We start from the raw sequence: 24,321 nt of genomic DNA on the forward strand, positions 1-24,321 counted from the left end.
ACACCACTACTTTGGAAAAACAATTCAAAAGGAGATCATACAGTTACTGGCAACAAAGGTCAAATAGAAGATTGTGACAGATCTGAAGTCAACGAGATATTACTCTGTTATTCTGAACTGCACACCTGACATCAGCCATACGGAACAAATTACTTTAATGGTGCATTTTGTAACAACAACAGAACCTAGTGAAAATGTCCCTGCAATGGTGACTGTCAGAGAGCATTTTCTAGAATTTATTGACATTGATGATACTACGGGAACTCGTATGACAAATGTGCTTCTTAAAAAGCTGGAAGTTACAGGAATTGCGATAGCTGACATGAGAGGTCAGGGCTATGATAATGGTGCCAACATGAGAAGAAAGAACAGAGGAGTGCAGACACGGATCCAAGAGTTAAATCCTCGAGCTCTTTTTGTCCCATGCAGTTCTCATTCATTGAACTTGGTGGTCAGTGATGCAGCATCAGCTTATAGTTAGGCTGCTTAATTTTTTAATGTATTTCAAAGCATCTATTTATTTTTCTCTGCATCAACTCATCGATGGCAAATTTAGAAGCAACATCTGGGAACATCCTCTCTGACACTGAAACCACTGAGTGCCACATGATGGGAAAGTAGAGTAGAGGCGATAAAGCCTATCAAACACCAAATTGGGAAGATAGATGATGCCATAGTTGCCATTATGGAGAATAATGCTATGACAGGAACTGTTCGTGGGAGAACAGCGGCAGAGGGAAATGGAATCACCAGAAACATACATAACTTCACATTTCTGTGTGGCTTAGTATTGTGGCATGACATACTGTTTGAAATAAATGTTGTACACAAGAGACTCCAAGGTGTTGACCTTGATATATCTGGAGCAGTGGAACAACTGGACAAAGCAAAGTCATACCTATAGTCTTACCGGTCAGATGAGGGATTTCAAAACATTCTGAAGAGTGAACAGAAGTTGGTAGAGGAACTTCACACTGAAGCTATTTTCCCACCCATTCAAGAATACAAGAGTCATCGAAGAAGAAGACATTTTGATTCTGAGGCACGGGATAATCCCATAAGAGATCCCAAACAACAATTGAAAGTTGAATTCTTTAACCAGGTGCTAGATTGTGTACTACAGTCAGTTGAAGAATGTTTCATGCAGTTCAAGGAACACAGCAGTATATTTGGGATGTTGTATGATATTCCAAAACTCCTCACTATACCTGAAGAAGATCTACACCAGCAATGCAGGGCACTAGAGACAGTGTTGATGCATGATGACATGCGCGATATTGATGCGAGTGATTTAGGTGATGAATTGAAAGCCCTTTCAAGATACATTTCAGCAGGATCAACTCCAAAATCTGTTCTGGAATATACATGCACAAATAAGATGACCACCCTCTTTCCAAATGCTTTTGTTGCTCTGAGCATACTTCTAACACTTCCTGTAACAGTTGCCAGTGGAGAACGCAGCTTCTCCAAGCTGAAGTTAATAAAAACACATCTATGCTCCACAATGACACAGGAGAGGCTGGTCGGCCTTGCAACCATCTCAATGGAGCATGAGCTGGCCCAGATTGTGGACCTTCAGGAAGCAGTTCAAATCTTTGCAACCAAGAAGGCACAGAAAGCACCACTTCGATTATTCAAACAGATAAAAATGCCAGTGTTTACTATGCAGACAAGAAAAGTTACATTTGCTGTTCAGGTGTTTGAAAGTTAAGTGTTACTTAAATTTTTTGAACAAGGCATTTTAAGTTGTTAGTTCTCCTTTATTGGGGTAGGTAGCAGAGCAGTACCATGAGAGGAGTAAAACAGGAAGAAGGCAGAATTGAGACCTTTCAAAGTTTTGGCCCAAGCAAGGGGGGGCATCATTTGAGCTCCCTGCCTCAGGTGCCAAAATGTTGTGGGACGGCCCTGTTCTTGGCGTTCTTATCAACAATGTTCAAGGCACGAAGACCTCCAGGAAGTTGAGTCATTTTGCAGTCCTCAACAATGTGTGTCATGGTTTGTGGCTGCCCACGTTAAGTTGTCTCTAAAATGATGATTCCTAGTCATAGATCTTGCACATAAGGTCCTCCAGCTGAATGTTAGTGGGTTGTTTGCCACCAACTGAGAACTTATTGGTGTTCTGGCAAAGGAAGTTCTAGCTGATTTTCTAGACACTATATAAATGCATACTGGGGCATGTGCCCTGCCGGGACAAACTTGAGATTTACTGTAAGACAAGTCACAAGTGGATGAAACATTAGGAAGGAAGGCGGAGGGAGGGCAGGGAAATGATATATCATTTAAAGTGTTTGTCTTTTAAATAAATGAAATATAATCAGCTTTTACTGACTGCTGCTCAACCATTATTAGTTTGTTGTTTTCTTATCAGTATCCCAGGGGAAGTGGGTCCTGATTGAGGGGGGGACAGATAGCTCAGTGGTTTGAGCATTGGCCTGCTAGACCCAGGGTTGTGCATTCAATCCTCAAGGGGGCCATTTAGGGATCTGGGGCAAAAATCTGTCTGGGGATTGGTCCTGCTTTGAGCAGGGGATTAGACTAGATGATCTCCTGAGGTACCTTCTAACCCTGATATTCTGTGGTTTGAAGGAGGATGTGGTAATGATCTTATGAATCAATTCAGGAAGGACATGTAAGTAGGGTGGAATTAAATGCTAAGGCACATATGGCAGAAGGGGACAAATGGGCATTGAAGACTGGCCTCACTGATGGAGTAAGAGATTATAACTAGATAGAATAGATATGCTCCATCTGAGAGTGAGACCTGTTTCTTACCTCATCATGCAAACTGGCAGAATTCTGTGCCTTCTGAGCCCTTCCAAAGTTGCATTGATTCCTAGGACTATTCTTCTGAGTCTGAGGGCAGGTCTACACTACCGCTTAAGTCGATCTAATTTATGTCGCTCCGGGGTGTGAGCGATGCAAGTTACAGTGACGTAAGCACTGTCCACACCGGCACTAGATCAACAGGAGATGCTCTCCCATCGTCATAACGCATCTTCACCAGACGCGCTACACCAGCACAGCTGCATTGGTGCAGCTGCACCAATGTAGCACGTCTAGTGTAGACCGGCCCTGAATGACACCACCAGAATTGAAATTAACATGTGAAAAAATTTCACCATGAACTGACAGAAAAACTTGTTTGTGAACAAACCATAAAGTTGAGCCAGCGTTTGAAACTAGCTCAGTCTGTCATGAGTTTATTCTAAGCATGGTTTTGGTGTGAGGTCAGACTAATTGGTGGAAAAGGGAGAATGTACTGAGCAGTTTTGCACAACACAACAAAAACATAGGGAACGTGTTACCATGGATAATTGAACAAAAGCTTCTAAACAATAGATCTTGCCAGAAAAACTGGATAGCTTTATTAGTAGATATGGGAAAATAGTGTGTGTAAAGTATTTGATATTGTGTCTGTAAATGGCTGGACTCTCTTACTAGCCCAGGAAACAACCACACCTGAGTCTGTTCCAGGCCCTTGCCTCAGGGCACAATTTCTTATTGAAATGCAAAAAAATTGTGAAGTAACATAAAACAGCGATTTCCCTGACCAAAGCAGGCCTGTAGTGAAGTGAGCCTGCTTTGGTCAGAGACTTTTCCCCAGGCGTCCCTCTATCAACTGGCTCCCTAACCCCACAGTTCCACCTGGGAGACAACTGCTCAGTCACAGGCAGGGCTGGGCCTCTCTCCCTTTAATGGGGCTAGTTGGAAGCACCTGAAGAACTAGAGTCTGGGATCATAGAGGTGTGGACTGCCAAGGCTTCCGTCTCACCACGGGTAGCTCATGTGAAGCTTGACACTGCAGGAAGTACTGCCCAGCAGGGGCTGAATGACAGCCCCACGCAGCCCACTGATTGGCCCAGGCCAGTATATAAACCAGGAAGGCATTACAGGGAACTGTCTGAGCAATGATGCAGACTGCCTGCTTGCTTCTTCCCCATACCTTGCCTTACTGTGAACCTTAGATTCTGGCTCTTGACCCTGGTTTGTTCCCAACATTGCTACTTACTTTCCATCTGTAACCTGGTGCCTGACCTGGAATTCCTGGTATCCTGACCTGTCTCCACCCTGACTCCACTACAAATCTCCTGACTGCAACTTGGTAATGGACCAGTGCACACCAGCTGCCCGTGGCCCGGCCCTGACAGCAGCCACCCTGTGACAGTGTCATTGGGATCTTAACCACTGACTTTGATGAAATTCTTACATGAAATATTATTTTAGTGTCTTAGATTTGTCATGTGGATTGAAAATGTTTTAAGGGTTGTAAACAATGTTATAATAACGAATGGGAAAATATTGAGATGAGGCAACGGATCTGTTTTGAGTCTATCCATGGTACATACTTTTGATAATGGTCTAAGAAGAGGAGTGAATAGCACAGTAATGATATTTACAGAGGATACTGAATTGGGAGGAATTGTCATCACTAAACATGGTGTCAGAAACATAGGAAGATGATAAAATGAGAATCAGTTTGGAAAAATACATGCTAATGTGGCATTCTGGGGGGAAGTAACAGCAGCATAGGCAAGGACAGGAGAGCTGGGAAACAGAACAGATGAAAGAGACAGAGGAATTAAAGTGAGAGAGGGCGAATGGGACTGCAGCTCCTTCTGCCTTTGTTCTCACTGGCATGAGAGAACTCAGCTCCCCAGACACCATCTTCCTCCCCAGCTTGTGAAGTAGGGGAACTGGAAGAGGGGAGCAGTAGACAACTTCCAGGCAGTCCATTATATGAAAATCATTGACAAAGTAAAGGTAGTTCAGAAATTCATAGAAATGTAGGGCTGGAAGGGACCTCCGAAGATCATCTCATCCCCCCCCCCCCACTCCCCGACCCATGCTGGGTTTGAAGTAACCCCTCAGCCAGAGCCTGCGATGGTGTGCTTTCCTCTGGTGTGCTGCAGTAGCCAATCCATGAGCAAGGACTGGCTCCAGCACCAGCTATTTATTCCTGCAGGAAGAGCAGCAAGTCAGTCTGTGTAACATCCCCACTCAGATAGGAATGCTCCCTCTGCCTTGCTGTTGTGGCAAGGATGAGGGCAGTCAGACCTAGTGGCTGGAGCAGGTCTCAGCCCAAGTCAGGAACCAGTAGGTCAGAGTCCAAGACAGGCCAGAGGTTGAACCGAGAGGCGAGCAGTATCAAGTTACCAGGAGATTGGGGCCAGGAGCTAGTTTACAGACAGTAATTGAAGAGCGAAGTCAAGGACAAACCAGGGTTGGAAGCCGGAGTCTAGGGTTGATTGCAAGTAGGGGCCTGGCACAGAGGTCTGTGTTGTTGCTCAGACAGCTCCCCTTCCTGGTTTAAGTATTAATATTGGCCAATCAGGGGGCTGCCACTCAGGTCCTGCTGGGTTATACTGCCTGCCTAGCCCAGCCTCGCATGGTCTCCCATGGGAGCTCAGCCTAAGTCTCCTGTGGCAATGTGGAGGTGTCAGCAGCCCAGAATCCCCATGGTTCCAGCCTTACACTGATCTAATTTAAGTCTTCAAAATAGGGTTTAGGTGAGATTTAAGTGGTACATAGGCCTTATGCCTAACTCCAGGAGAGGGTTCATGGCTGTCAATCCCCAGTGAAGGCAGGTGCCTCCTTCCAGATCCAATTTAGGAGCTTAACTCCCTGAGAGGAGTGAGGCTTAGGTCCCACCCCTCTCCTCTGCATTTTCTACTGACCAGATTAGGCAGCTCCTTGCTCAGCTTGCTGACATTTGTAGATCCCATTGTTAGGTGCCTAACTCTCCCCATGAATTGTACAGGGAGTCTAGTTGCCTAACTCAGGGCTGTAGATTCTACTAGGCGGAGGGCACCTAAACATTAGATGTTGCAATGCTGAGATTAAGGCCATGTCTACACCAGGGAGCTTACAGCGGCACAGCTTACCAATGCAGCTGCACCATTGTAAGATCTCCCGGGTAGCTGCTCCATGCCGACGGGACAGAGCTCTCCCATCAACATAATTAAATCACTTCCAACAAGTGACAGTCTCCCCGCAACATAGCGCGCTCCACACAAGTGCTTCTGTCAGTGTAACTTATGTTACTCTGGGGGGTGTTTTTTTCACACCTCTGGGCGACATAATTCATACCAATAAAAGTGCTAGTGTAGACATAACTTAAGTCCCCTTGATGGAATTAGCTCTTAGGGTCCAGTTTTCCCAACACTGAATATTAATTTCTTAGCAAATGCATCCACATGTTTTCCCTTCGTTTTTAAGTTTTCAAAGGCCAGTCATATTTTAGTGATCAGCAAGACACACATCATGCTCTGTGAATTATAATGTGCATTATAAGGAACCAGAAGATGCTAGTTCCACCTGATTGCACAGCAAAAGTTTGTTGTTAATGACTATATTACTTGCCTAAAAAGTAAACAGACTCGGACTTGGAGAGATCCAAGATATGCCATTTTCCCAGTTACTAAATAATATTAAAATTTCAGTTATGAAATGCTTCACAGCATTGTAACTCCCAAAGAGTGAACTTCACAAGTAATGTTTCTGGAAAGAATATCAAAAAGAGATAACATTTCAAAGTACGATGAATATTCAAACAAGCTGAAGGATTTTTTCCCCTGCATTGTGTCTGTTGTTGTTTCTCTTTGAGACTACATGAAGTCAAATATTAAAATGTCCAAATCATGATGCAAATATTCCAGGTACAGAATATGAGCTACTGAACTTACTAAACTAAGAGTTTGCATTTGGTGCTACACTTTAAAATGCCTGCATTTTCTATAATTTAGGGCCTGATCCTGCAATCCTTATTTATGTGAGTAATCCCAATTCAGACTGGTAGACTCATTGAGCCAAATCCTAAACTGGTACAAATCAGTGTATCTTCATTGAAGTTAAGGGATCTACACTGATTTACACCAGCTGAGGATCTGGCGCACTGATTTCAATAGTTCTACTGGTATAAGGATGGATTGCAACAGGATTGGGCTGCTTCTACAGGAATTCTTAATTAATCTGAAGCGCTTTATTTTTGGAGCGTGGGAAACATAGGTCGTTCATTGCATTTAATTATTAAAATTATAGAACATTTTCTAAAGAACAGCAATAAATTATATGCCTATAAAAACTCCTTTACAGTTTTCTAGAATAATAAAAAGCTATAAAAATCTAGCACACCTATAACAAAGACTGATTTATTGTTTTGTCTAGGACATGAGCTTTTACAAGTTGCACTTCTACCAGAGTGAAGACAGCATGCAAGTTCTAACAATACTCTTAACAAATACAGTACAACTCTGTTTATAGACTTCCAGTAAACTAAAGGAAGCACCCAAATGAGTTACAGATTCCTGTTCATAAAACTGATGTAAACAAGAAGCTTAAGAAGAAATAACCCACGTAAGGAATCTCATAAGGTGACTGATGGGGGAACCATCCAGGAACCAGTTAAGAGCCATCTGCCTATCACATGACCTAGTACTGGATTTAAGGGAAGGATGAATCCTTCTCCCGGAGGCTCAGAGAGGGAAGGGAAAAGCTTCTGGCAGTGTTCTCAGTGCAGTACAAGATGCAAAATACAGGTCATGACAAGCGCACAACCTAACCAGATCAAACACAAAGGAGACAGGACACAGTGGGAAGTCTCCAGGATGACTACGGCTTATTAAAACTTTATTATTAATATCATTGCCTTCCTGATTTGTGAGTCTATCTCTAGTCCAATTGTTAATTTGCCTAGTCTGTAGTCACAGTGTGATGTTCTGGATTCAAACAGACATTGTACAACACGTTCTGGCATCTAATAAGTTTAGTAAAGTTACAAGGGCAGCATTAGTATGCAAGGCCAAGAGTACAGAAGTCTCTTTCAAATATACTCTGGCAGCAGAGAGCAAATAATGATTAAGCTTGGGTGGGTAGATTGGAAAACGGAGCCTTTCCAAGCTAGTTCTGTTTCAATATGCTGTGCCCAAATCAGACTCCCCACAGCTACCTGGCACAATGACATGATAACACTGGTTATTGATTACAAGTGTAACTTTGGCTCTGAAAAGCGTGGAGGTTTTTCTGTGAGGCATGGGAAAGAAATCAGAGATAACCAGCTTTCCAATAGGAGCAGTGGGGCAAAAAACCTAGCTAGATTTAAGACGGAGCTCGGTAAACTGGGCATGGCTTCTCTCCTGCCTTCTCCATGCAGAAACTACACAGACTCCCATGGTTGTGCCTTCACTGTGTCCTTTTATTTTAAGGTCCTTCCATTTTCACAACAATCCCTGTGCAACAGTCTATTTACAATGTTAACCTAGCATTTGGCCGTCTCACTAGGGCTTGAGGGGATCAGAGGTCTTCCTACTCTGAGCTTTGGCGTGACGTGAAGTGGCATAGCTAACTCTGTTCCTTCCTCTCCCACTTTGCACTTCCTTCCTGTGCCTCTTATCAGCCCTGGGCTGATGGGGTAATTTGCTCCGCCAGCCAGCCTGATTAACTAATTATCCTGTCCGCTTTCTCCAGGGGAACTAATTGATTTTGGAGTGATCAGAATGCAGGCTCTCCTGTTTGCACCCTGCACTCTATCACAAAGGGATTATATGATGTGATTGTCTGCATCACCGGGGGACTAGAAAGGACTTCCTGGATCATCATGTTCTTAGGTCGGCTCACTTCCCCAAATTAATAGCTTTTCTTGCCATATTCCATTCCCATAGCATGGGCTCTACTAGGCTGCCGATGGACATTGTTCTTCCAATAGAATATGGTTCTTTTGGATGGTTCCACCAGAAATCATTTGGGATAGATTTTTTTGGAGAGGATAGGGCACGTTGCCGGGGTACCTGAGAGAGAAAGAGGCTGTAGCTAGAAGACTGGCCTACAAACTTGTGGAGATGCAACTTGCAGGAGGGCTCTGCTTATTGAGAACCAGAAAAATTATTATGATGTTCGGTGGGGGAAATTTGCATTTGATCTGTAGTTGGAAGAGGGGCACAAGAAGGGTAACTGGGAATATGCAGGAGAACTAGGTGGAAAAACACAGATGGAAGCCCTGAGTTTGAGAAGCAGGAGCTGAGGGTTGTTTTTTTTTTTTGCATAAAAGCCAAAATAAAGCATGTGGAAATTGTAATTTATAAGTAACAAGAAATGAGCACATTTTAAGCATTTTAATGAATAATTAAATGATTAAGATATTGCTACTCTGTTGGAAGGAAGAAACTGTTCCACAAGATTTTAAGGCTGCTCATTTCATCCAACTCTATAAAAACAAAGGAGACAGGAGTGATTGTAATAACCACAACGGTATATCTCTTCTTAATGTCATTGGAAAAATCTTAAACCATATTCTTTTACTTAGACTTCAAACTTTAGCTGAGAGAATCTATCCTGAGAGCAACTAAGACGTCTGCTCAGGAAGGTCCACCATAGACATAGCCTTCACAGTAAGACAACCACAGGGGGGAGGGATAGCTCAGTGGTTTGTGCATTGGCCTGCTAAACCCAGGGTTATAAGTTCAATTCTTGAGGGGGCCATTTAGTGATCTGGGGCAAAATCAGTACTTGGTCCTGCTAGTGAAGATAGGGGGCTGGACTTGATGATCTTTCAAGGTCCCTTCCTGTTCTAGGAGATAGGGTATCTCCATTAATTAAAAAAAAAGAGTGCAGAGAGAAGCATATTCCACTGTATATGGCTTTTATAGATTTAACAAAAGCCTTAGACATGGTTAGTCTGTCAAGGCTTTACATTGTTCTGAAGAAGCTTGATTGTCCACCTATATTGCTAAACCTTGTGAAGTCCTTACACAATGTCATCAAGGCAACTGTAATGTATGAAAAGCAAGAGTCTGACTCATTTAACATCAACAATGGAGTGAAGCAGGGTTGCTTTCTAGCTCCTATATTGTTTAATATTGTTTAATATTTACTTCTCATTCCTGCTCAACATGTGTTCTGTGATGTTCGAGAAGGTCTTAGCACTAGACATGATGGAGGTTTGTTTAACATTGCAAGGTTCAGAGCTAAGACGAAGGTGAAGGAGATCATCATAAGGGACCTGCTGTTTGCAGATGATGTGGCTCATAGTGTTGATGTTCTACAATGTCTTATTACCAAGTTTTCTGATTCCTGCAAAATCTTTGTTATTGTGCTGTTATCGTGCACCAAGGCTCTTCAGAACCAGTTAGAGATATCACCTTTGATGCTATTTGTCTAGACGTTGTTGACCAATTTTGCTACCTTGGCTCTACTGTTACCAGCAATGTAGATCTTGATGCTGAGCTCAGCAAAGCAACCAGAAACAGCAAAATCAGCAAAGCAACCAGAAACGTTGGTCTTTTGCAAGACAGAGCCTGGAACAATAACAAATTGTTAACTAAAGTGAAATTCTGTATTTATGAGATGTGTTTTATACACTCTTCTATAAGGCTCAGAAACATTGATGACTTATGCCAAACATACCAAAAGATCAAATAGTTTTCATATCAGATGCTTGTGTAAAATTCTTTGAATAAGATGGCAAAACAGGATGACAACTGTGGACATGTTAAATCGTGCTGGTATGTCATTTATGGGAACGTTGATTAGTAAGAAGACTTGGGTGGCTTGGATATGTCAAGCGAATGCTGGATTACAGGATCCCGAAAAGTGTGCTGTACTCTGAAGTTCCCAAAGGGTCTAGAAAGAGAGGCAGAGCTCTAAGCAGAATTTAGACTGATTATATCCTTTGGAAACTCTGTGGAGGATTGGGAAAAGAGTGCAGAACGCCAATCTGTTTGGCGGAGTCAGCTTGTAGATGGAGTGAGACATTTCGAGGCATATTGGATAAAGCTTTGTGATGACCGGCTTCAGAGGGGGAAAGAATCTGCTGCTTGGATTCAGAGCATTGCTAGTGCATGTATGTATCCTACCTGTGGACGGGACTCTCACTCGTGCATCGAACTCAGCAGCCATCAAAGAACTCATCAGTGCATCCACCATGCTCTGTAGAGAGCCGCGGTGCCACTGATTGACATGATTAACAATATAATACCTTTACACACTTAAATTTGCAACTCTGAGCAATTCAACTCCCAAAGCAAGGCCTAATTGCATTGATCTCACCATGCTCCTACTTTAAAGTATGCAGTAAAACTGAGGCAAAGCAATGTCAAGGGCGAAAAGCAAGCCAACTGGAAAAAATAGATTCTTCTGAATTTGTCTTTAATCTCTTTCAGTTTCAGTCATCTATTTTTATTGCTCTTTGTCACAGAGTGGTCTTGGCGGTAAGGTAGGATTTCCCAGCGTATGGGGCTCACCCCACATGGATTGCAAAGGACTGGCGGGGGGGAGGGAGGAGGGAGAGGTGCAGTGGAAGATGTATACATTAAGATGGAGAGACATTTAACAAAGCTGTTAGGAGGGCGGAAGGGCATGATTGAGCTAGTTCTCCAGACTAAAGTCTTGCAACCCCACCTGAACCCAATGGCACCTGATGGGGCCCGACTACAGGTGTCGGTTTCAAGTTGGGTTGGAAAACTCCTGACCCTCTTCGACTCAGGTCAGCTCATGTTATCTCTGATCACCTCCTCCTGCCCACCTCACACCTGCCAACCGCTGACACCTCGCTGCTGCAGAGTGAGTGTGCCAATGAGTCGCAGCACCTCTAACTCTACAGAATGCTCAGTGCAGAAAGGGGTGGCATGCAGACCCCCCAGGCAGGGTGTAGCTGAAGATGGATCACGAATACGGGGGTGGGGAGTGGGAAGTCTCACCAAGGTCAAGGCCCAAGGACGAGGCTGCAGTGCTGACATGGTTTGGAGGGAAGGTTCGGATTGGGTCAGGTCTGAAAATGACTCAACCCTCTTGGGCTCAGATCAGTATGGGTGGGCTCAGGTCAGGATTTAAAATTAGGCCTGAGCAAACCTCTATTCCAGATTTGGCGGGGGCAGGGCAGGGGGGTGTAATCAGCACTGAAGTAGATTGCTGGATTGGGAATCAGTAAATGTGGCTCTATTCCCAGCTCTGCTAAATCACTCAGCCTTAGTCCCCATAGCTGTGAAATGGGAGTAATGTCACTTTTCTACCTCACAGAAGTAATGAGATATCCAGATACTATGTTGAGGAGCGCAATAGAAAAATCAAGCATATATAATAAATAAAAGTCTTTTCAGACACAAATGTGACTGTGTCATTGTGTCTCTTGCAAATGTCACCTGAAATGGGATACGCTCACAGTCGTGGAGGTTGTGTGTATATACTTCGCCACTCTGGGGACCTGATTCAGCTCTGCACCACTCTAATGTTATGCTGGTGTTTTCCCCTTGAATGTAATGCCGTTACAGTACATTGATATAAAAGTGGAGTAACATAACGGTGAATCAAACCTTATGGGAATTTTTGTTTTCCTCCTTTGGCTGTTCTACTAGCCCTACAGGCTAACAAAATATTACTATGTAAATTATTTTCATTTTTTTTCCCTCTGGAGTCAGAATTGGATTTTGTCGATTATGCAACAACTGTGCATATTTACTTATTCACACAGAGAGCCTTCAGCTGAGAAAACAAATATATTAAAGATTCAAATCATTATAAGAACTTTTGCAAAATCTCCTTTAGAACTCACTCATCTATTAAATCCTATTTGGTTTTATACACTGCTGAAAACTCTAATGAAAAACTTACGTTGCTATAAGCTCAAAACAGCATGTCGTCTTCTTCTTACCTTACTCCCCTGCAAGAATTTCTAACTAATGTCAAACACAGCATGCCTTTCCTAATCCAAATGTTTGGCAAAATAGTGTCATAATAAATGATGTAACAAGCAAGCCCCTAATAAAAAGCATGTGTACAGCTTGCAGGAGGCCATCTAAAAACATCGGAGTCTAAGAACTAATCACAAGGCAAAATCACTGAAATAAAAAATGTAAAGAATGTTTATTATAAATCACTCCAAATGCAACATGAACAAAACCCATACCAATAGCATACAGGTATGCCACAACTCTCCATGTTGCAATGCTGGTGAAAGGTTGGCACAGGAAGGCGCAATGGGATGAATGTGTCTAGGAGCTGGTTTGTGATTCATTTATTACTTATGTCTAGGTATTGCTATGGAGCTTCATTATCATAATATCTGAGCACCTCATGAAGATGAATGAATTAAGCCTCACAGTTGTCAGGGTTCCCCTGAGACCTCTTCCATTTGGGTCCCCAAGAATTCAGTTTGACTCCAGTCTCGTCATTCAGGTTCCTTTATTTGGCATACAGCAAAGCTATGCTAAGTTGATCAGAGTCAAGCATGATCAGGGTAAGTATAAGGCATACCTCACACCTAAAGGTACACAGCAAACCTCTTCCTTTATATACATTTACATATTAACTTGCATTTACTCTACACTGCATTACACATTTTAGAATTGGCTTGGTTACTTTGTAGGAACCAATCCCTATACAGCAAGCACTGACCATGTACGACTTACTCTTTACCTCATCTTACATTCCAGGCTTATGTTATCTACTGTTATCTTGTCCATTATAGATAGTCCCCGGGCTGTTCTCCCTTATCGTAGCTAGAAAAGACATTCTATTTCCAGCTTGCTGATCCATTTACCTCCCTAATTCTGTCTCCCAAGAAATGAGGCCTCACCCATGTGCAATTACTTGTGTCAAGGCGGCCCTTAATTAATTTTCCTGTGTGATAGGGAAATATCACTATCTCCACATTTCAGATGGGGAAACTGAGGCACAGAGTGATCAAGCCAAAATTGTTCCCCTAATTTGAACGCCTCAATTCTTGGTTATCCAACTCCAGACACCTAAGTGGTTGTCCATATCAACAATTGGACTCCTGCAAGCTGGGGTGTAAATCTACCTGCATTAGCCTGCCACAGTCTAACTCTCTGTGTGTGCCTTGCTATGTGTTAACAATTTGTTAGAGCACTTTGAGCTAGTCTCATTTCAAAGAGGACTAGATCAAAGCACACTAACAAACTGTCAAGGAACATCAGCCAGGTGCATGCGGAGAGTTATACCATGGCAGGCTACTGTGGGGTAGATTCACACGCCAGCTTGCTATGGTCTAATTGTTCATGTAAGCTAATGTCAGGGATTTTCAGAGATGTTGAGCATCTGCAGGTGTTTAGTTTCTTCAAAAATTAGGCCCAAGATGTCTCAGATTGGGAACCCAAAACTAGAGGCCTATGGAATCATAGGTCACTCTTGGACTAAGTGGCTTGCAGCTCAGGGAGACTGTGGAAAAGTCAGGGATGGAACCTAGGTCATCTGGCTACCTGTGCTGTGTTTAGATTGTCAGCTATTTGGGGAGGGACTGTCTGTCCTGTTTTTGTACAGTGCCTAACACAATGGGGTGAGGAGTCATGACTGGAGTTCTGATGCTGATGAATGAATTAAGCCTCACAGTTGTCAGGGTTCCCCTAGACCTCTTCCATTTGGTAACATAAATAATTAATCAGCATCATAATAATTAATCACAAGACCATTTTCCTCCCTTTGGTACTCAGGGCATCATCCCTGTGATTTAGCTCACTCTATCAAAGAAGCCTAGAAAGGGGATCTGGATGCAGAGTGGGAAATGGTTAAATGACTCTCTTTTACATTACCCATGGACTGCAGGAAAGGTGCTGGAGCTGCCTGGAGATAGATGCTATTTCTTTTAGCATCTATTGGGCAAAGGTATAGGGAGGTTTTAGAGACTTGGAATTTGGGACACAATGGTGGGTGATCTTCCAGGATTTAACTGTGTCTGAGGGTGACTATTATAAGTGTTGTGTAACACTGGATGTGGTTTTATCAGCTGCTTCCTGATAGCTTATGGTGAGATCTCAGTGATTGCTGACAGTGCATGTCACTAATATTCACACTAATATCTTTGCTCCATGCCTGGCTAGAGACTGGGTACTTTTTTCCAGAGTCTTTCAAAGAGTGTTATAAAAGCTGCAGAGAAAATATTTCAGCCTATTAGTTGATGCTAATTGTTTCTCCATGCATGAGGGTATATAGTCCAGAAGAGAGCTGATGACTGTTTAATAACAATATCACTCTTGTAAGTATGTACAAATTGTTTATATTCTATACAAATAATTCCAGAATCTGTTCAAATAAACACAAAACCAAACTACCAGAGAAATCATCAATATTATTTAGACCAGGGGTGGGCAAACTTTTTGGCCTGAGGGTCACATCGGGGTTGCACAACTGTATGGCGGGCCGGGTAGGGAAGGCTGTGCCTCCCCAAACAGCCTGGTCCCCGCCCCCTCCCACTTCCCGCCCCCTGACTGCCCCCCCCCCCAGAACCTCCAACCCATCCAACTCCCCCTGCTCCCTGTCCCCTGACTGCCCTGACCCCTATCCACACCCCTGCCCCCTGATAGTCCGCCCGGGACTCCCACCCCCTATCCAACCACCCTCTGCTCCTCGTCCCCTGACCACCCCCTCGCAGGACCCCCTGTCACTAACTGCCCCCGGGATCCCACCCCCTTATCCAACCCTCCCTGTTCCCCATCCCCTGACCGTCCCCCCAGAACCTCTGGCCCATCCAACTGCCCCCTCCTTCCTGACTGCCCCCAGGACCCCCTGCCCGCCAGAACCCCCTGCTCTCCCCGCTCCCCACCTCCTTACCAGCAGCAGGAGCTCGCAGCCGCGACACCCGGCCAGAGCCAGCTGTGCTCCCCATGCTGCTCAGTGGGAGAGGTGGGCCAGAACGCGAACTGCGTGGCTGCGGGGGAAGGGGGACAGCTGGGGAGGGGTCGGGGACTATGCTTCCCGGCCAGGAGCTCAGGGGCCGGGCAGGATGGTCCCATGGGCCGGATGTATCCCACGGGCCATAGTTTGCCCACGGCTGATTTATACCCTTTGTGCCCCAGATGTAACATATATTGCTCATCCCTGCTACAAACTGAGCAAAGCTAAATATGAGAAATAAGTGTAAACAGGGTCTGAATGAACTCTCCCCTGACTGCTAGCTGGGAGGGGGAGAGACTTCAGGATCAAATGGTATTTACATGAACACACCTACTCTGCTTAGATATCCAGCATATAGAGCGGTGTTGCTCAAAGTGATCAACTTTGGCTGGTGTTAGGCTACAAATCACTTTACTACTGAATGCAGGTTGTGAAATGCTGTTATCAATGTTGTTGTCTTTATTGTATGAATAGGGGAGCAGAAGTGTACTCAACCTGTCCCAAATGTGGGGGTCACCCTCAGCTGAAAGGACCTCAATGAGCCAGGGACTCGACAGACCCTGTGAAAATAAGAGGGGGGAACAGGTATATCAGTGAGACGTGGAAGTGGTTTCCTCAGGGTCCCTAGTCTGGTTTAACTTGTTCCTCTCTACTGTTCAAAGGGAGAACTAAATAGGCTTTATGATGTGCCTTTTGTTAAGTACTCACTGAGAGCTGAAATCAGTTCTGGTGGGGCAGTGTTTCTGGCCAGCCTGCTAAACATCACTAAGACACTGACCTGTAGAGGTCACAGCAGAGAGGTAGGTGACTGATAGGTGGCCAGCGAAAGTGGTGAGCAGTTGACCAGCGGGAGTGGCCAGTAACAGTGGCAAGCAGGCAGTGAAAAGCAGTGGTTGGCAGGGTGGCCAGGCGGCAAGGAGCTGGTGAAGCAATCGGGTGTCTTCTTCCCCAGGTGGGAGGTGAACTCACACAGATGCATTTCTGAACGTTGGGTTTTCACTGGCCAAGGACAACCACTGTGAGTGGGATATGGTGAGAGAGCAGAGGGGGGCACAGAAAAGGACCTTTTGGTTGTAGAACTCAAGAACATCAGGCAGAAGACTGCCCCACACACTCTGGGGCGGGTGTTCTGCTCACAGTTTTATGTTTATGAATCCTACTTGTGGCATTTTCCCTACTTAATGTCAGGTGACTTCTCTCCTTCCATTAAAAGTTTCTTTGCTACACTCATTCTCTGTGCTTGTGAGTGGGGAAGTATTGCCTCTCAGAGGTGGCCAGGGGTGGTGTGTACTTTTCCCAGCTTACTGTGTGTGGGCTTGAGCTGGTTCTATGTTATACTGTTGAAAAGGAACCCCTTGATATCGAACCCAGCCCTGGTTGCTGCTGTCTCCATCTGGCAGAAGGGTTACATAACGTATCAATCCTATGAGCAATGACTGTTCTGTTCCTGTTTCATAGGATGGCTATGACTAGAGATGTGCCCAAACAATTTGGATCTGGATTTCAAACGTGTTTAGATACAAAAGTTTGCTTTAGCCCATCATAGAGAAATGGGTCAACTGCAAATTTTGGGTCTGGGTTAGGATTTTGAATCAACAGCCTCATAAAGTTTAGGGATATTCAGATCCAAGATATTGCTGAGCTCCATCTCTAGTTTTATTCAGTGTTTTTACAGCCCCTGGCATAATGGAGCCCCAATCCTCATTGTGCCTTAGGGTGTTAAAATAATAAAAATGTTGTTAATAATATTCAATAGCAGTTTGTTCCTGCTTTCAGGCACAGCAGGATGATTTATTCAAATAGACAGGGAGAGTTCTATGTTATTCAGGAATATGACACATGGGACCTGAGTCTAGTGACACTATTCCAAACATAACTTAGTGAAACAGTTTGGTTAAAACCCTGCTTTATTTAACTGAATTTATTTAAACTGTTTTGCTTTATCAAGCAAGCCTTCGCAAAATGAGCAGTCTTTTTTCTTCTTCTTCTAAATTATAGAAAAACCGGCAGTATTTAAAAGCAGAATAGCAGGCATGATAAATATTCATAACATGAATTCACAGTGACACCAGGAAAGTCCTGGGCCTGGGAATTTGCCAAATTCCAGACATATTTTCTGAAGTGAGGGAGTGACATTACTTTGGACGATCATTTTCAAATTCAGGGATATTTTCACATTTAAGGACTGAAATCCTTAGGAGATCAGTTTATCTGGCAATCAGCAAGCAATACATTCTTACCCATATAGCCAGTGCATATTGCCTTCGATTTTGCAGGTTGATTTGTATAGCTGGAGAGCTCCCCATATTGATGTAGTGGAGCTCTTAGAGTAGGCAGTGCTGTATATGCCAGATATTTTACAGAAGAGCTCTTTTAGAAATGTTCTAGAGAGCTTTTAAAATTTGTTATAGGACTATATCTTGCAAATCGCCAGGTTATCTTGGTTATCCAGGGGCCTACTTTACAGGGTTCTGGGGGGGAGAAAAAATGAGCTAAAAACTTCTTATATAAAAATGTCCCAACTTTAAAGTCTGATTTCTTAGGACATTTGAGTGCTGCATGTCTCACTAGAAAGCTGTGAATCTCCCTTTTCCCAAGGGATAAAGCCTGAAGGTAAAGGAGGGGGGTCACAAATTGTACATCTTAAACATAGCGCTTTTCCAGGCCTGGGAGCACAGTATTCCTGAGGTCTGCTTCCAGGTCTTTGTGCACACGTGTGCGCGCACATACACACAGAGACACACACACACACACACTTAACAGTGATTATTAGTTAGGCCTCACCATACCCCCTATGTAGTAGGCAAATCTCTTTATTCTCTTTGCATAGAAGGGAAAAGCAGTCCCAGAGAAGTTAAGTGACATGCCCAAGGCCTCTAAAATCAGTGGCAGAAACAAGATTAGGACCAAGGTCTATTCCTCATCCACTAGAACACTGTGCTAAAGCGTAGCCCTGACCTGCAATGCTTCTCAATGATGGGTCTGTGGACCAGTGCTGGTCTCTTAGATCTCCCTAACACAATTTAGGAAGGCAGCAAGCCGGTACCTAGTACCAAAGAGGTTCAGAAACACTATTCTAAATCACTCTGAGATTATCTAAACACACAAAAATACAACTACAAATATTTCAATTGGTTAACTTTAAATATTCACAATTTTAAAACCATTGAATTAATTTTCTTCTGGCTTGTCTCATTGTCTAGGTCTCCTGGAGACTTAGTCTTCAGACTTGGCTTGGTTTTTCAAATCTCAGGAGATTTAGAAATTAAGTCAAGTCTGAAGACTATACTGTAAATTATTCTGTTTAACTTCACTTAAGAATTCCATTTTGCAGTATAATGCCATTTAAAAAGATGGTACTTTAAGGATAAGGAAACTAAGTTTCATGATTGCCTTCTGTCACGTTATTGATTTGAACTGGGACCATATAGAACATGGTTGCAACCAGAGTCCTGTAGTGGCACCAAATCTTGTATAAAGGACCATCAGCTATACAATTGACCCATTGAGAGAAGGCAGATACGCCTTGTAACTCAGCAAAGTATGCAGGAACTTGCCCATGTGACTGCAGACTCCATTTTGCTGTAATTTTCCACAGTAAGAACAAAGAGGTGTTCTTACACCTGGAAAAGACTATAAAAGGCTGATGCTTCATCTCCATCTTGTCTTCAATCCTGCTTCATACCTCTGGAGGAACTTTGCTACAAACTGCAGCTCTGAACAAAACTGATGACCCATCCCAGCGAGACTTGATTTTGAACCTGCAGTTTATTCCATCACTGCTACAAGCCTGAACCAAGAACTTTGCCATTACTGTATGTAATTGATTCCATTTAACCAATTCTAGCTCTCATCTCTATCTTTTTCCTTTTATGAATAAACCTTTAGATTCTAAAGGATTGGCAACAGCGTGATTTGTGGGTAAGAAATGATTTGTATATTGACCTGGGTCTGGGGTTTGATTCTTTGGGATCGAGAGAACCTTTTTTTTCTTTTACTGGGGTATTGGTTTTCATAACCATTTGTCCCCATAACAAGTGGTGATACTGGGAAACTGGAGTGTCTAAGGGAATTGCTTGTGTGACTTGTGGTTAGCCAGTGGGGTGAGACCAAAGTCTTCTTTGTCTGGCTGGTTTGGTTTGCTTTAGAGGTGGAAAAAGCCCAGCCTTGGGCTGTGACTGCCCTGTTTTAGCAATTTGTCCTGAATTGGCACTCAGTTGGGTCCCACCAGAACCAGCATAGTTACACCTTCTCAAGTTTATTGCACCATTTTCTAACTTTTGAGTGCTTGATTTCTGAACCTGTGTGCTACATATCACTTGCAATTATTATTTTGCTTGGAATATAGACATCTTTATTTTTATATCTAATCTAAAGCTATGTATCCATTTATGTACTGGATACATATTTCTTTTAAAGAACAAAAATCACAAAGATCCAGATCTTGGGAGTTACACAATCTGAGGATCTAGCCTAAAGAACCATATGCAGTTGCTATAGTTACCAAAAGCATAATGTGTACTTTATAGACTTTTTTTAATTCATGGAATTACATTACATGTCAACAGAATTGCCCTGTATTCTCTCAACAGCTAAAGCAAAGGGAGCTCTTGCTCCTATAGAAAGGAAAACCAGGGGGAAGCTGGCTAAGGCTGGGTCTATGCTACACAATTTGGTTGATGCAAGGTAGCTTATGTTGACATAGTTATGTGTGTGTGTGTGTGTGTGTGTGTGTGTGTGTGTGTGTACACACTTAAATTTGGCTTCCTCTGACATAAATACCCGCTTACGCCAATTTAATAACACCAGTCTTGCACAATGACATTGTGACAAAGCTGCAAAGCTCTCCAAGCTTGCACTCACACCAACCTCCACAGGCAGGGACCACACCCAGCGGTGTTCATGAATGCTCTGGCCAGCCACTCATGAACCAACAGTAGAGGGTCTACAGCCAAAATACTCCCAGCTCCCCAGCCAAAGACCCCCAGAGCTGTACCATCCTGCCCTGGTCAAAACCTGACCAGTATGAATTTATTACCTAGTCTGCTACTTCTACAAAGGAAAGTGGATGTGCACCAACTCTTGTTCATGAGCCAAGATTTATCCCCTTAGCACTTCAAACAACACACAGTGTTTTAGGTAAAATATGAAATAGCTTTATTAACTACAGTAAGAAAACTTTTAAGTGATTATAAGTGATAGCAAACAGATCAAAGTAGATTACCATAAGGAATAAAAAAAACCCCACAAACTGAACCTACAATACCAGATAGTATCAGAGGGGTAGCCGTGTTAGTCTGAATCTGTAAAAAGCAACAGAGGGTCCTGTGGCACCTTTAAGACTAACAGAAGTATTGGGAGCATAAGCTTTCGTGGGTAAGAACCTCACTTCTTCTTGCATCTGAAGAAGTGAGGTTCTTACCCACGAAAGCTTATGCTCCCAATACTTCTGTTAGTCTTAAAGGTGCCACAGGACCCTCTGTTGCTCAATACCAGATAGTATCTGAATCAGTAATCTCTCACCCTGACTGATGATACAAGCAGTCCACCAAGTTTCCATACACAGGCTAGAAATCCCTTTAGCCTGGAACCAGTACTTCCCCCCAATCAGTCTTTTCCTCTGGTACCTTCAGGGGTGTTGTTGTAGGGAGAATGATTATCATGATGTCATTTCCTCCTTTTATAGCTTCTTCCAACTTGCTGGAAAGCTCTTTTGCTGTGATCTGGGTCAAACAGTTCCCATTATGTAGTGCTATCTCTGAGAGGTTTCTAGTGTACACAGTTCCTGGGGTAATCCTTGTGCTTGTATTTCCTCAATAAGCTATTAACATTCTTTGGCCTTTCTATTGTTGTATATGAAAGGCTACTTGTGGGTGTTCTCAACCTCACAACACGTTTCAGTAACAAATACATCGCTAAACTTCATAACTTCACATACAATGATACACATACAATCCAATGAGATATTAATGTCTAGCAGATAAAGACTTTTAGAACGATGCATGACAAAGCATTCTTTGTACAAAACATATCATAATTATATGACAATGGTGAATATGGGGATGCCACAGTGCACACCTAGCATCACCCCAAACAGCACAGCGGATACTTCCAAGGAGCCCAAGTGTAGTAGGATAGCTGCCCCACTTCTGCAGAACAGGGGTTGAAAGCAGCCCTGGAGAGGGCTGCAGCTAGGAAGAGGAGTGAGAATAGCTCGGGGAAGCTGAGTGAGTACTGACCACAGGTGATGACAGCTCAATCAGGGCCCAGCTGGCCCTGGTAAGAGGGCTGTGGGCCAGGAGCTGGAGGAGTCTCACTCTAGCCCTAGAGTGGGAAGGGCTAGCTGCCTGAGAGGAAGGTACCTGAACTGGAGCAGTGCTGGGGAATAGGGAAAGGGAGCTGGGGAGCTCCAGCCTGGTAAAACCCCAGGCTGCAGACCTTGCTGAAGGCCTACAAAGGTACTGGGGCTACAGAGGTACAGCCTAGGAATAGGCAGAGGCAACTGGTCATAACCCCTTGCCAATGATGAGTGGCCATTACAGACTGCAGTCTGCCCCAGTGAGTGGGGGCTAGATGAGGACTGGCAGTAGCCACTGAGGCAAGGTGGGTTTAGAGTGTTGTGGGTTCCCCTGGGAAGGGAGACCCAGAGTGTGGGGACTGCTGGGAGCAGAATCCTGAGGTAAAGGGCACTGGGGTCTGGGAGGGACATGGGGGCAGGCGGCAGGAGAGACACCAGACAGCAGAGGGTGCTCTGTATGCTGGAGAGCTAATTCCCCAGACGACCAATAGGAGGCGCCACGCCGGTCTTTACTTCACTACACCGAGTCACAGGCCCCTGACGTGAATAGCAAAGAGGAGGTGGTGGTGGTGGTGGATGAGGAAGAGGAGAAGTACGGTGGACAGGCAACCAGGGGATCCACCTGCACAGCGAGCCAAGAACTGTTTTTGACTCCACTGCAGTCCAGCCAGTCCCTACAGTTGAGCATGGGTGAGGGGAAGGAACATTGGGTCACTGTGTGGCTTAATTTCAAATTACAGGAATGGTCCCCCCCAAAGTAGCAGGACACATCTTACGACTTATCATTAATTTCCTCATGCTAGAAGAGGTAGTGGTACAGCCAAGAGAGGTAAAGTTGCTATCGGTTTTTCATTCCCCTCTAGAGTTAGGCACGGGGGATGGGAGGGGGGATATGCAGAGCAGTTTGTTTATTTACACAGGGATGCCCCATGATCCTCCAGAGAGATTTTGATGAAACTTTCCTGGAGGTACTCTGCAGTCCTCTACCAAAGGTTTCTGGGGAGGGTTGTCTTATTTCTTCTGCCACAGTAGGACGCTTTCCCATGCCACTCAACAATAACTTCATCAGGCACCATTGCAGTACACAGGTTAGCAGCACACAGGCCTAGGCAGCTTCAGGACTCCAGCAGCAACTGTATTGCTTACAACTTTTGGGGAGCAAGTTCAGCCTCTTAACTTTCACTTTCCATAATGAATAAACTGACAATGGTACCTCTGTGTTTTGTCCGTAGCAGCTGCCATTGCAGCCTTGAGGGTTGCCCCCTCTTCATCCATGGAATGTCTGAGCCAGATAAGGCTGAGAAAGAAGAGGACTCAGGATGACATGTTCCAGGAGAACCTGCAAGCCACTGCTGCATCAGAGAATGAGCACAGGGCCTATAGGCTGAATATTGTGGACAGCCTGGGGAAGACAGAGTGGAGAGGAGAAAGGTGCAGCAAAAGGAGCGGGACATGCACCAGGACACAGTGGGGCTTCTCAGGCAGCAAACATAGATGCTGCAGACTCTGGTGGACCTTCAGGTTCAATAATCCTGTGCTCACCTCCCTCTGCAGCCAGTTGAGAACTCAATATCAGGATTTCCCTATACCTCCTCTCAACATTCCATGTGGCATCAGGGGTCAGTGCACTACCCCTACCACTCCACCTTGGAGGACATTAAAGACGATCACATTGTCACATAGAGTTAGCTGTGAAAACCATGATTGGTATATGTGTAGCTGAAATGGAAATGACTGTTCTTTCCCCTTCATAAGTTCTGTTCTCTTGTTTTATTAAGTTTTTAATTTATTTGTTTTTAAATTGCCTGGGGCTTTTTGCACTGATTTTTTTTTTACAGAATATTATATTACTTGAAACATAATTTGTCTTTATTAGTTCACAAAATATGTTGACTGGTGCTCATCAGTTCTGTAAGTGACAAATTACCTGTTACTGCAGAATGTCACATTACTCATAAGATCATTCACAAACAAAATTAATCGGTGCATGGACAATGTTATACCCCTACATTTACAGCAATCACCACATGATTCGTACCGTGCTACAAAAGAGCAGGGCCAGGTGGAGCACAATACAACACACACTACTCTGGCTCATTATTACAATGGTATTTCAAAATCTCCCTGATCCATATAGCTCCATGTTGAGCTTTTCTAATAGTCCTTGTATCTGGCTGCTCAGATTCAGCAGATAGTCGCTCCATCTCCATCCTCCATGCTGGCAGAAGCTTTTCTGCCTTTGCTTCACAGATATTATGCAGGACGTAGCAGGCAGCTATAACCATTGGGATATTTTTCTGGTTAATAAACACCACCAGCATCCCTTCACAGTACCAAAGACATATTCAACTGTCATTCTGCACCTGCTGAGCTGGTAGTCAAAGCATCCCCTGGTGCTGTTGAAG

This window comes from Chrysemys picta, chromosome 1 (genome assembly GCF_011386835.1).
Source record: "Chrysemys picta bellii isolate R12L10 chromosome 1, ASM1138683v2, whole genome shotgun sequence".
NCBI classification, from domain to species: Eukaryota; Metazoa; Chordata; order Testudines; family Emydidae; genus Chrysemys; species Chrysemys picta.